Raw genomic sequence first — 12576 nt, 5'->3', positions numbered from 1 at the left:
GGCTGAGAACAGGCACCGGAGATGTTGGATTCAAAAGCACTTTGGGGTAGGAAAGCGAGGAGAGACAGCAAAGCGTGTGTCACCCTTGCAAAGCTCACTGGGCGCTGAAGAGGCCCAGCAACAACTTTCAGAAATGTCTCTTTTCCTGTGGGAGCAGAGTTCAAAGGTTTGTGATTTTCTCTGCTGTGCTCAGCTGTGGGAATCGCCGGGAGACGAGCTCATCCGATGATGACCGACAAGTCTCGTTTATAGCTAAGCAGATGGATACTTATATACCTTGCAGACAGAGATCATTGGCTTATAGTTTTTACATGTTACAGGATCATTGGTTCGTAGCTTCTACATGTTACAGGATCATTGGTTTGTAGTTTCTACATGTTACAGGATCATTGGTTTGCGATGCAGTAACGGAGTTCAACAGAACAGGATACAAAATAGAGCCAGGGACAAGGAGTCTGGTCAGTGAGATAAACATTAAACAATTTGAAGTTCACTAACTTAATTGTCGTAATTCCTCTGCAGCAGTCTATCTCCAGGGCGCGCTCTTCTTTATCCCTTGTACTTCTCCATCTGAAATCTGCACCGGCTGCAGTATGCCACCATGACCTTTATCTTTTAACCATTCAGCAACATAGCAACTCTCCACACTCAGCTGAGAACAGGCACCGGAGATGTTGGATTCAAAAGCACTTTGGGGTAGGAAAGGGGGGAGAGACAGTAAAGTGTGCGTCACCCTTGCAATGCTTACTGTGTGCTGAAGATGGCAAGAGATATCTTTCACTCCTGGTTCTTTTCCTGTGGGAGCAGTGTTCAAACGTTCAAGCTTTACTCTGCTGTGCTCCGCCGAGAGCAGGCACTGGAGAAGTTGGATTCAAATGCACTTTGAGGCAGGAAAGTGACGAGAGACAGCAATGTGTGTGTCACTCCTCAAATCTCACTTGATGCTGTAGATGCCCAGAAACAACTTTCTGACAGGGCTCTTTTCCTGTGGGAGCAGAGTTCAAACATTCGTGCTTTACTCTGCTATGGTCAGTTGTGAGCAGGCACCGAAGATGTTGGATTCAAAAGCACTTTGGGGTAGGAAAGCGAGGAGAGACAGCAATGTGTGTCACCCCACAAAGCTCACTGGGTGCTGAAGATGCCCAGCAGAATCATTCACTCCTGTCTCTTTTCCTGTGGGAACAGAGTTCAAACGTTCGTGCTTTACTCTGCTGTGCTCAGCTGAGAGCAGGCACCGGAGATGTTGGATTTTAATGCACTTTGATGTAGGAAAGTGAGGAGAGACAGAACTCTGTGTGTCACCATTCAAAGCTCACTGGTTGCTGAAGATGCCCAGCAACAACTTTCAAACCTTGCTCTTTTCCTGTGGGAACAGAGTTCAAAAGTTCGTGCTTTACTCTGCTGTGATCAGCCGAGAGCAGGCACCGGAAATGTTGGCTTCGAATGCAATTTGAGGTAGGAAAGTGAGGCACGACAGCAATGTTTGTGTCACCCTTCAAAGCTCGCTGTGTGCTGAAGATGCCCAGCAACATCATTCACTCCTGGATCTTCAGCTCTGAGAGCAGAGTTCATACGTTCGTGATCTACTCTGCTGTGCTCAGCCAGCACCAGGCACCAGAGATGTTGGTTTCAAATGCACTTTGAGGTAGGAAAGTGATTAGAGCAGCAGTGTGTGTCACTCTTGTAAGGCTTACTGTGTGCTGAAGATTGAGAGATCCTTTACTTCCGGCTCCTTGGCTATGGGAGCACAGCTCAAACGCTCGTAACCTACTCTGCTGTGCTCAGCTGAGAACAGGTACCGGACATGTTGGATTCAAATGCACTTTGTGGTAGGAAAGTGAGGAGAGGCAGCAAAGAGTGTGTCACCCTTGCAAAGTTCACTGTGCGCTGAAGACGTCAAGAGAGATCTTTCACTCCTCGCTCTTTTCCTGTGGGAGCAGTGTTCAAATTTTCGTGCTTTACTCTGCTGTGCTCAGCCGAGAGCAGGCCCCGAGGAAGTTGGATTTAAATGAACTTTGAGGCAGGTAAGTGAAGAGAGACAGCAATGCGTGTGTCACCCCTCAAAGCTCACTGGGTGCTGAAGATGCCCAGCCACAGCTTTCAAACCTCTCTCTTTTCCTGTGGGAGCAGAGTTCAAAAGTTCGTGATTTTCTCTGCTGTGCTCAGCTGAGAACAGGCACCGGAGATGTTGGATTCAAAAGCACTTTGGAGTAAGAAAGTGAGGAGAAACAGCAAAGTGTGCGTCACCCTTGAAATGCTTACTGTGTGCTGAAGATGGCAAGAGAGATCTTTCACTCCTGGCTCTTTTCCTGTGGGAGCAGTGTTCAAACGTTCAAACTTTACTCTGCTGTGCTCAGCCGAGAGCAGGCTCCGAGGAAGTTGGATTCAAATGAACTTTGAGGCAGGAAAGTGAGGAGAGACAGCAATGAGTGTGTCACCCCTCAAAGCTCACTGGGTGCTGAAGATGCCCAGCAACAACTTTCAAACAGGGCTCTTTAGCTGTGGTGGCAGAGTTCAAACGTTCGAGATTTTCTGTTCTGTGCTCGGCTGAGAACAGGCACCGGAGATGTTGGATTCAAAAGCACTTTGGGGTAGGAAAGCGAGGAGAGACAGCAAAGCGTGTGTCACCCTTGCAAAGCTCACTGGGCGCTGAAGAGGCCCAGCAACAACTTTCAGAAATGTCTCTTTTCCTGTGGGAGCAGAGTTCAAAGGTTTGTGATTTTCTCTGCTGTGCTCAGCTGTGGGAATCGCCGGGAGACGAGCTCATCCGATGATGACCGACAAGTCTCGTTTATAGCTAAGCAGATGGATACTTATATACCTTGCAGACAGAGATCATTGGCTTATAGTTTTTACATGTTACAGGATCATTGGTTCGTAGCTTCTACATGTTACAGGATCATTGGTTTGTAGTTTCTACATGTTACAGGATCATTGGTTTGCGATGCAGTAACGGAGTTCAACAGAACAGGATACAAAATAGAGCCAGGGACAAGGAGTCTGGTCAGTGAGATAAACATTAAACAATTTGAAGTTCACTAACTTAATTGTCGTAATTCCTCTGCAGCAGTCTATCTCCAGGGCGCGCTCTTCTTTATCCCTTGTACTTCTCCATCTGAAATCTGCACCGGCTGCAGTATGCCACCATGACCTTTATCTTTTAACCATTCAGCAACATAGCAACTCTCCACACTCAGCTGAGAACAGGCACCGGAGATGTTGGATTCAAAAGCACTTTGGGGTAGGAAAGGGGGGAGAGACAGTAAAGTGTGCGTCACCCTTGCAATGCTTACTGTGTGCTGAAGATGGCAAGAGATATCTTTCACTCCTGGTTCTTTTCCTGTGGGAGCAGTGTTCAAACGTTCAAACTTTACTCTGCTGTGCTCAGCCGAGAGCAGGCTCCGAGGAAGTTGGATTCAAATGAACTTTGAGGCAGGAAAGTGAGGAGAGACAGCAATGAGTGTGTCACCCCTCAAAGCTCACTGGGTGCTGAAGATGCCCAGCAACAACTTTCAAACAGGGCTCTTTAGCTGTGGTGGCAGAGTTCAAACGTTCGAGATTTTCTGTTCTGTGCTCGGCTGAGAACAGGCACCGGAGATGTTGGATTCAAAAGCACTTTGGGGTAGGAAAGCGAGGAGAGACAGCAAAGCGTGTGTCACCCTTGCAAAGCTCACTGGGCGCTGAAGAGGCCCAGCAACAACTTTCAGAAATGTCTCTTTTCCTGTGGGAGCAGAGTTCAAAGGTTTGTGATTTTCTCTGCTGTGCTCAGCTGTGGGAATCGCCGGGAGACGAGCTCATCCGATGATGACCGACAAGTCTCGTTTATAGCTAAGCAGATGGATACTTATATACCTTGCAGACAGAGATCATTGGCTTATAGTTTTTACATGTTACAGGATCATTGGTTCGTAGCTTCTACATGTTACAGGATCATTGGTTTGTAGTTTCTACATGTTACAGGATCATTGGTTTGCGATGCAGTAACGGAGTTCAACAGAACAGGATACAAAATAGAGCCAGGGACAAGGAGTCTGGTCAGTGAGATAAACATTAAACAATTTGAAGTTCACTAACTTAATTGTCGTAATTCCTCTGCAGCAGTCTATCTCCAGGGCGCGCTCTTCTTTATCCCTTGTACTTCTCCATCTGAAATCTGCACCGGCTGCAGTATGCCACCATGACCTTTATCTTTTAACCATTCAGCAACATAGCAACTCTCCACACTCAGCTGAGAACAGGCACCGGAGATGTTGGATTCAAAAGCACTTTGGGGTAGGAAAGGGGGGAGAGACAGTAAAGTGTGCGTCACCCTTGCAATGCTTACTGTGTGCTGAAGATGGCAAGAGATATCTTTCACTCCTGGTTCTTTTCCTGTGGGAGCAGTGTTCAAACGTTCAAGCTTTACTCTGCTGTGCTCCGCCGAGAGCAGGCACTGGAGAAGTTGGATTCAAATGCACTTTGAGGCAGGAAAGTGACGAGAGACAGCAATGTGTGTGTCACTCCTCAAATCTCACTTGATGCTGTAGATGCCCAGAAACAACTTTCTGACAGGGCTCTTTTCCTGTGGGAGCAGAGTTCAAACATTCGTGCTTTACTCTGCTATGGTCAGTTGTGAGCAGGCACCGAAGATGTTGGATTCAAAAGCACTTTGGGGTAGGAAAGCGAGGAGAGACAGCAATGTGTGTCACCCCACAAAGCTCACTGGGTGCTGAAGATGCCCAGCAGAATCATTCACTCCTGTCTCTTTTCCTGTGGGAACAGAGTTCAAACGTTCGTGCTTTACTCTGCTGTGCTCAGCTGAGAGCAGGCACCGGAGATGTTGGATTCTAATGCACTTTGATGTAGGAAAGTGAGGAGAGACAGAACTCTGTGTGTCACCATTCAAAGCTCACTGGTTGCTGAAGATGCCCAGCAACAACTTTCAAACCTTGCTCTTTTCCTGTGGGAACAGAGTTCAAAAGTTCGTGCTTTACTCTGCTGTGATCAGCCGAGAGCAGGCACCGGAAATGTTGGCTTCGAATGCAATTTGAGGTAGGAAAGTGAGGCACGACAGCAATGTTTATGTCACCCTTCAAAGCTCGCTGTGTGCTGAAGATGCCCAGCAACATCATTCACTCCTGGATCTTCAGCTCTGAGAGCAGAGTTCATACGTTCGTGATCTACTCTGCTGTGCTCAGCCAGCACCAGGCACCAGAGATGTTGGTTTCAAATGCACTTTGAGGTAGGAAAGTGATTAGAGCAGCAGTGTGTGTCACTCTTGTAAGGCTTACTGTGTGCTGAAGATTGAGAGATCCTTTACTTCCGGCTCCTTGGCTATGGGAGCACAGCTCAAACGCTCGTAACCTACTCTGCTGTGCTCAGCTGAGAACAGGTACCGGACATGTTGGATTCAAATGCACTTTGTGGTAGGAAAGTGAGGAGAGGCAGCAAAGAGTGTGTCACCCTTGCAAAGTTCACTGTGCGCTGAAGACGTCAAGAGAGATCTTTCACTCCTCGCTCTTTTCCTGTGGGAGCAGTGTTCAAATTTTCGTGCTTTACTCTGCTGTGCTCAGCCGAGAGCAGGCCCCGAGGAAGTTGGATTTAAATGAACTTTGAGGCAGGTAAGTGAAGAGAGACAGCAATGCGTGTGTCACCCCTCAAAGCTCACTGGGTGCTGAAGATGCCCAGCCACAGCTTTCAAACCTCTCTCTTTTCCTGTGGGAGCAGAGTTCAAAAGTTCGTGATTTTCTCTGCTGTGCTCAGCTGAGAACAGGCACCGGAGATGTTGGATTCAAAAGCACTTTGGAGTAAGAAAGTGAGGAGAAACAGCAAAGTGTGCGTCACCCTTGAAATGCTTACTGTGTGCTGAAGATGGCAAGAGAGATCTTTCACTCCTGGCTCTTTTCCTGTGGGAGCAGTGTTCAAACGTTCAAACTTTACTCTGCTGTGCTCAGCCGAGAGCAGGCTCCGAGGAAGTTGGATTCAAATGAACTTTGAGGCAGGAAAGTGAGGAGAGACAGCAATGAGTGTGTCACCCCTCAAAGCTCACTGGGTGCTGAAGATGCCCAGCAACAACTTTCAAACAGGGCTCTTTAGCTGTGGTGGCAGAGTTCAAACGTTCGAGATTTTCTGTTCTGTGCTCGGCTGAGAACAGGCACCGGAGATGTTGGATTCAAAAGCACTTTGGGGTAGGAAAGCGAGGAGAGACAGCAAAGCGTGTGTCACCCTTGCAAAGCTCACTGGGCGCTGAAGAGGCCCAGCAACAACTTTCAGAAATGTCTCTTTTCCTGTGGGAGCAGAGTTCAAAGGTTTGTGATTTTCTCTGCTGTGCTCAGCTGTGGGAATCGCCGGGAGACGAGCTCATCCGATGATGACCGACAAGTCTCGTTTATAGCTAAGCAGATGGATACTTATATACCTTGCAGACAGAGATCATTGGCTTATAGTTTTTACATGTTACAGGATCATTGGTTCGTAGCTTCTACATGTTACAGGATCATTGGTTTGTAGTTTCTACATGTTACAGGATCATTGGTTTGCGATGCAGTAACGGAGTTCAACAGAACAGGATACAAAATAGAGCCAGGGACAAGGAGTCTGGTCAGTGAGATAAACATTAAACAATTTGAAGTTCACTAACTTAATTGTCGTAATTCCTCTGCAGCAGTCTATCTCCAGGGCGCGCTCTTCTTTATCCCTTGTACTTCTCCATCTGAAATCTGCACCGGCTGCAGTATGCCACCATGACCTTTATCTTTTAACCATTCAGCAACATAGCAACTCTCCACACTCAGCTGAGAACAGGCACCGGAGATGTTGGATTCAAAAGCACTTTGGGGTAGGAAAGGGGGGAGAGACAGTAAAGTGTGCGTCACCCTTGCAATGCTTACTGTGTGCTGAAGATGGCAAGAGATATCTTTCACTCCTGGTTCTTTTCCTGTGGGAGCAGTGTTCAAACGTTCAAGCTTTACTCTGCTGTGCTCCGCCGAGAGCAGGCACTGGAGAAGTTGGATTCAAATGCACTTTGAGGCAGGAAAGTGACGAGAGACAGCAATGTGTGTGTCACTCCTCAAATCTCACTTGATGCTGTAGATGCCCAGAAACAACTTTCTGACAGGGCTCTTTTCCTGTGGGAGCAGAGTTCAAACATTCGTGCTTTACTCTGCTATGGTCAGTTGTGAGCAGGCACCGAAGATGTTGGATTCAAAAGCACTTTGGGGTAGGAAAGCGAGGAGAGACAGCAATGTGTGTCACCCCACAAAGCTCACTGGGTGCTGAAGATGCCCAGCAGAATCATTCACTCCTGTCTCTTTTCCTGTGGGAACAGAGTTCAAACGTTCGTGCTTTACTCTGCTGTGCTCAGCTGAGAGCAGGCACCGGAGATGTTGGATTCTAATGCACTTTGATGTAGGAAAGTGAGGAGAGACAGAACTCTGTGTGTCACCATTCAAAGCTCACTGGTTGCTGAAGATGCCCAGCAACAACTTTCAAACCTTGCTCTTTTCCTGTGGGAACAGAGTTCAAAAGTTCGTGCTTTACTCTGCTGTGATCAGCCGAGAGCAGGCACCGGAAATGTTGGCTTCGAATGCAATTTGAGGTAGGAAAGTGAGGCACGACAGCAATGTTTGTGTCACCCTTCAAAGCTCGCTGTGTGCTGAAGATGCCCAGCAACATCATTCACTCCTGGATCTTCAGCTCTGAGAGCAGAGTTCATACGTTCGTGATCTACTCTGCTGTGCTCAGCCAGCACCAGGCACCAGAGATGTTGGTTTCAAATGCACTTTGAGGTAGGAAAGTGATTAGAGCAGCAGTGTGTGTCACTCTTGTAAGGCTTACTGTGTGCTGAAGATTGAGAGATCCTTTACTTCCGGCTCCTTGGCTATGGGAGCACAGCTCAAACGCTCGTAACCTACTCTGCTGTGCTCAGCTGAGAACAGGTACCGGACATGTTGGATTCAAATGCACTTTGTGGTAGGAAAGTGAGGAGAGGCAGCAAAGAGTGTGTCACCCTTGCAAAGTTCACTGTGCGCTGAAGACGTCAAGAGAGATCTTTCACTCCTCGCTCTTTTCCTGTGGGAGCAGTGTTCAAATTTTCGTGCTTTACTCTGCTGTGCTCAGCCGAGAGCAGGCCCCGAGGAAGTTGGATTTAAATGAACTTTGAGGCAGGTAAGTGAAGAGAGACAGCAATGCGTGTGTCACCCCTCAAAGCTCACTGGGTGCTGAAGATGCCCAGCCACAGCTTTCAAACCTCTCTCTTTTCCTGTGGGAGCAGAGTTCAAAAGTTCGTGATTTTCTCTGCTGTGCTCAGCTGAGAACAGGCACCGGAGATGTTGGATTCAAAAGCACTTTGGAGTAAGAAAGTGAGGAGAAACAGCAAAGTGTGCGTCACCCTTGAAATGCTTACTGTGTGCTGAAGATGGCAAGAGAGATCTTTCACTCCTGGCTCTTTTCCTGTGGGAGCAGTGTTCAAACGTTCAAACTTTACTCTGCTGTGCTCAGCCGAGAGCAGGCTCCGAGGAAGTTGGATTCAAATGAACTTTGAGGCAGGAAAGTGAGGAGAGACAGCAATGAGTGTGTCACCCCTCAAAGCTCACTGGGTGCTGAAGATGCCCAGCAACAACTTTCAAACAGGGCTCTTTAGCTGTGGTGGCAGAGTTCAAACGTTCGAGATTTTCTGTTCTGTGCTCGGCTGAGAACAGGCACCGGAGATGTTGGATTCAAAAGCACTTTGGGGTAGGAAAGCGAGGAGAGACAGCAAAGCGTGTGTCACCCTTGCAAAGCTCACTGGGCGCTGAAGAGGCCCAGCAACAACTTTCAGAAATGTCTCTTTTCCTGTGGGAGCAGAGTTCAAAGGTTTGTGATTTTCTCTGCTGTGCTCAGCTGTGGGAATCGCCGGGAGACGAGCTCATCCGATGATGACCGACAAGTCTCGTTTATAGCTAAGCAGATGGATACTTATATACCTTGCAGACAGAGATCATTGGCTTATAGTTTTTACATGTTACAGGATCATTGGTTCGTAGCTTCTACATGTTACAGGATCATTGGTTTGTAGTTTCTACATGTTACAGGATCATTGGTTTGCGATGCAGTAACGGAGTTCAACAGAACAGGATACAAAATAGAGCCAGGGACAAGGAGTCTGGTCAGTGAGATAAACATTAAACAATTTGAAGTTCACTAACTTAATTGTCGTAATTCCTCTGCAGCAGTCTATCTCCAGGGCGCGCTCTTCTTTATCCCTTGTACTTCTCCATCTGAAATCTGCACCGGCTGCAGTATGCCACCATGACCTTTATCTTTTAACCATTCAGCAACATAGCAACTCTCCACACTCAGCTGAGAACAGGCACCGGAGATGTTGGATTCAAAAGCACTTTGGGGTAGGAAAGGGGGGAGAGACAGTAAAGTGTGCGTCACCCTTGCAATGCTTACTGTGTGCTGAAGATGGCAAGAGATATCTTTCACTCCTGGTTCTTTTCCTGTGGGAGCAGTGTTCAAACGTTCAAGCTTTACTCTGCTGTGCTCCGCCGAGAGCAGGCACTGGAGAAGTTGGATTCAAATGCACTTTGAGGCAGGAAAGTGACGAGAGACAGCAATGTGTGTGTCACTCCTCAAATCTCACTTGATGCTGTAGATGCCCAGAAACAACTTTCTGACAGGGCTCTTTTCCTGTGGGAGCAGAGTTCAAACATTCGTGCTTTACTCTGCTATGGTCAGTTGTGAGCAGGCACCGAAGATGTTGGATTCAAAAGCACTTTGGGGTAGGAAAGCGAGGAGAGACAGCAATGTGTGTCACCCCACAAAGCTCACTGGGTGCTGAAGATGCCCAGCAGAATCATTCACTCCTGTCTCTTTTCCTGTGGGAACAGAGTTCAAACGTTCGTGCTTTACTCTGCTGTGCTCAGCTGAGAGCAGGCACCGGAGATGTTGGATTTTAATGCACTTTGATGTAGGAAAGTGAGGAGAGACAGAACTCTGTGTGTCACCATTCAAAGCTCACTGGTTGCTGAAGATGCCCAGCAACAACTTTCAAACCTTGCTCTTTTCCTGTGGGAACAGAGTTCAAAAGTTCGTGCTTTACTCTGCTGTGATCAGCCGAGAGCAGGCACCGGAAATGTTGGCTTCGAATGCAATTTGAGGTAGGAAAGTGAGGCACGACAGCAATGTTTGTGTCACCCTTCAAAGCTCGCTGTGTGCTGAAGATGCCCAGCAACATCATTCACTCCTGGATCTTCAGCTCTGAGAGCAGAGTTCATACGTTCGTGATCTACTCTGCTGTGCTCAGCCAGCACCAGGCACCAGAGATGTTGGTTTCAAATGCACTTTGAGGTAGGAAAGTGATTAGAGCAGCAGTGTGTGTCACTCTTGTAAGGCTTACTGTGTGCTGAAGATTGAGAGATCCTTTACTTCCGGCTCCTTGGCTATGGGAGCACAGCTCAAACGCTCGTAACCTACTCTGCTGTGCTCAGCTGAGAACAGGTACCGGACATGTTGGATTCAAATGCACTTTGTGGTAGGAAAGTGAGGAGAGGCAGCAAAGAGTGTGTCACCCTTGCAAAGTTCACTGTGCGCTGAAGACGTCAAGAGAGATCTTTCACTCCTCGCTCTTTTCCTGTGGGAGCAGTGTTCAAATTTTCGTGCTTTACTCTGCTGTGCTCAGCCGAGAGCAGGCCCCGAGGAAGTTGGATTTAAATGAACTTTGAGGCAGGTAAGTGAAGAGAGACAGCAATGCGTGTGTCACCCCTCAAAGCTCACTGGGTGCTGAAGATGCCCAGCCACAGCTTTCAAACCTCTCTCTTTTCCTGTGGGAGCAGAGTTCAAAAGTTCGTGATTTTCTCTGCTGTGCTCAGCTGAGAACAGGCACCGGAGATGTTGGATTCAAAAGCACTTTGGAGTAAGAAAGTGAGGAGAAACAGCAAAGTGTGCGTCACCCTTGAAATGCTTACTGTGTGCTGAAGATGGCAAGAGAGATCTTTCACTCCTGGCTCTTTTCCTGTGGGAGCAGTGTTCAAACGTTCAAACTTTACTCTGCTGTGCTCAGCCGAGAGCAGGCTCCGAGGAAGTTGGATTCAAATGAACTTTGAGGCAGGAAAGTGAGGAGAGACAGCAATGAGTGTGTCACCCCTCAAAGCTCACTGGGTGCTGAAGATGCCCAGCAACAACTTTCAAACAGGGCTCTTTAGCTGTGGTGGCAGAGTTCAAACGTTCGAGATTTTCTGTTCTGTGCTCGGCTGAGAACAGGCACCGGAGATGTTGGATTCAAAAGCACTTTGGGGTAGGAAAGCGAGGAGAGACAGCAAAGCGTGTGTCACCCTTGCAAAGCTCACTGGGCGCTGAAGAGGCCCAGCAACAACTTTCAGAAATGTCTCTTTTCCTGTGGGAGCAGAGTTCAAAGGTTTGTGATTTTCTCTGCTGTGCTCAGCTGTGGGAATCGCCGGGAGACGAGCTCATCCGATGATGACCGACAAGTCTCGTTTATAGCTAAGCAGATGGATACTTATATACCTTGCAGACAGAGATCATTGGCTTATAGTTTTTACATGTTACAGGATCATTGGTTCGTAGCTTCTACATGTTACAGGATCATTGGTTTGTAGTTTCTACATGTTACAGGATCATTGGTTTGCGATGCAGTAACGGAGTTCAACAGAACAGGATACAAAATAGAGCCAGGGACAAGGAGTCTGGTCAGTGAGATAAACATTAAACAATTTGAAGTTCACTAACTTAATTGTCGTAATTCCTCTGCAGCAGTCTATCTCCAGGGCGCGCTCTTCTTTATCCCTTGTACTTCTCCATCTGAAATCTGCACCGGCTGCAGTATGCCACCATGACCTTTATCTTTTAACCATTCAGCAACATAGCAACTCTCCACACTCAGCTGAGAACAGGCACCGGAGATGTTGGATTCAAAAGCACTTTGGGGTAGGAAAGGGGGGAGAGACAGTAAAGTGTGCGTCACCCTTGCAATGCTTACTGTGTGCTGAAGATGGCAAGAGATATCTTTCACTCCTGGTTCTTTTCCTGTGGGAGCAGTGTTCAAACGTTCAAGCTTTACTCTGCTGTGCTCCGCCGAGAGCAGGCACTGGAGAAGTTGGATTCAAATGCACTTTGAGGCAGGAAAGTGACGAGAGACAGCAATGTGTGTGTCACTCCTCAAATCTCACTTGATGCTGTAGATGCCCAGAAACAACTTTCTGACAGGGCTCTTTTCCTGTGGGAGCAGAGTTCAAACATTCGTGCTTTACTCTGCTATGGTCAGTTGTGAGCAGGCACCGAAGATGTTGGATTCAAAAGCACTTTGGGGTAGGAAAGCGAGGAGAGACAGCAATGTGTGTCACCCCACAAAGCTCACTGGGTGCTGAAGATGCCCAGCAGAATCATTCACTCCTGTCTCTTTTCCTGTGGGAACAGAGTTCAAACGTTCGTGCTTTACTCTGCTGTGCTCAGCTGAGAGCAGGCACCGGAGATGTTGGATTCTAATGCACTTTGATGTAGGAAAGTGAGGAGAGACAGAACTCTGTGTGTCACCATTCAAAGCTCACTGGTTGCTGAAGATGCCCAGCAACAACTTTCAAACCTTGCTCTTTTCCT

This window comes from Lathamus discolor, chromosome 16 (genome assembly GCF_037157495.1).
Source record: "Lathamus discolor isolate bLatDis1 chromosome 16, bLatDis1.hap1, whole genome shotgun sequence".
NCBI classification, from domain to species: Eukaryota; Metazoa; Chordata; class Aves; order Psittaciformes; family Psittacidae; genus Lathamus; species Lathamus discolor.
Note: the sequence above shows the minus strand (reverse complement) of the source record.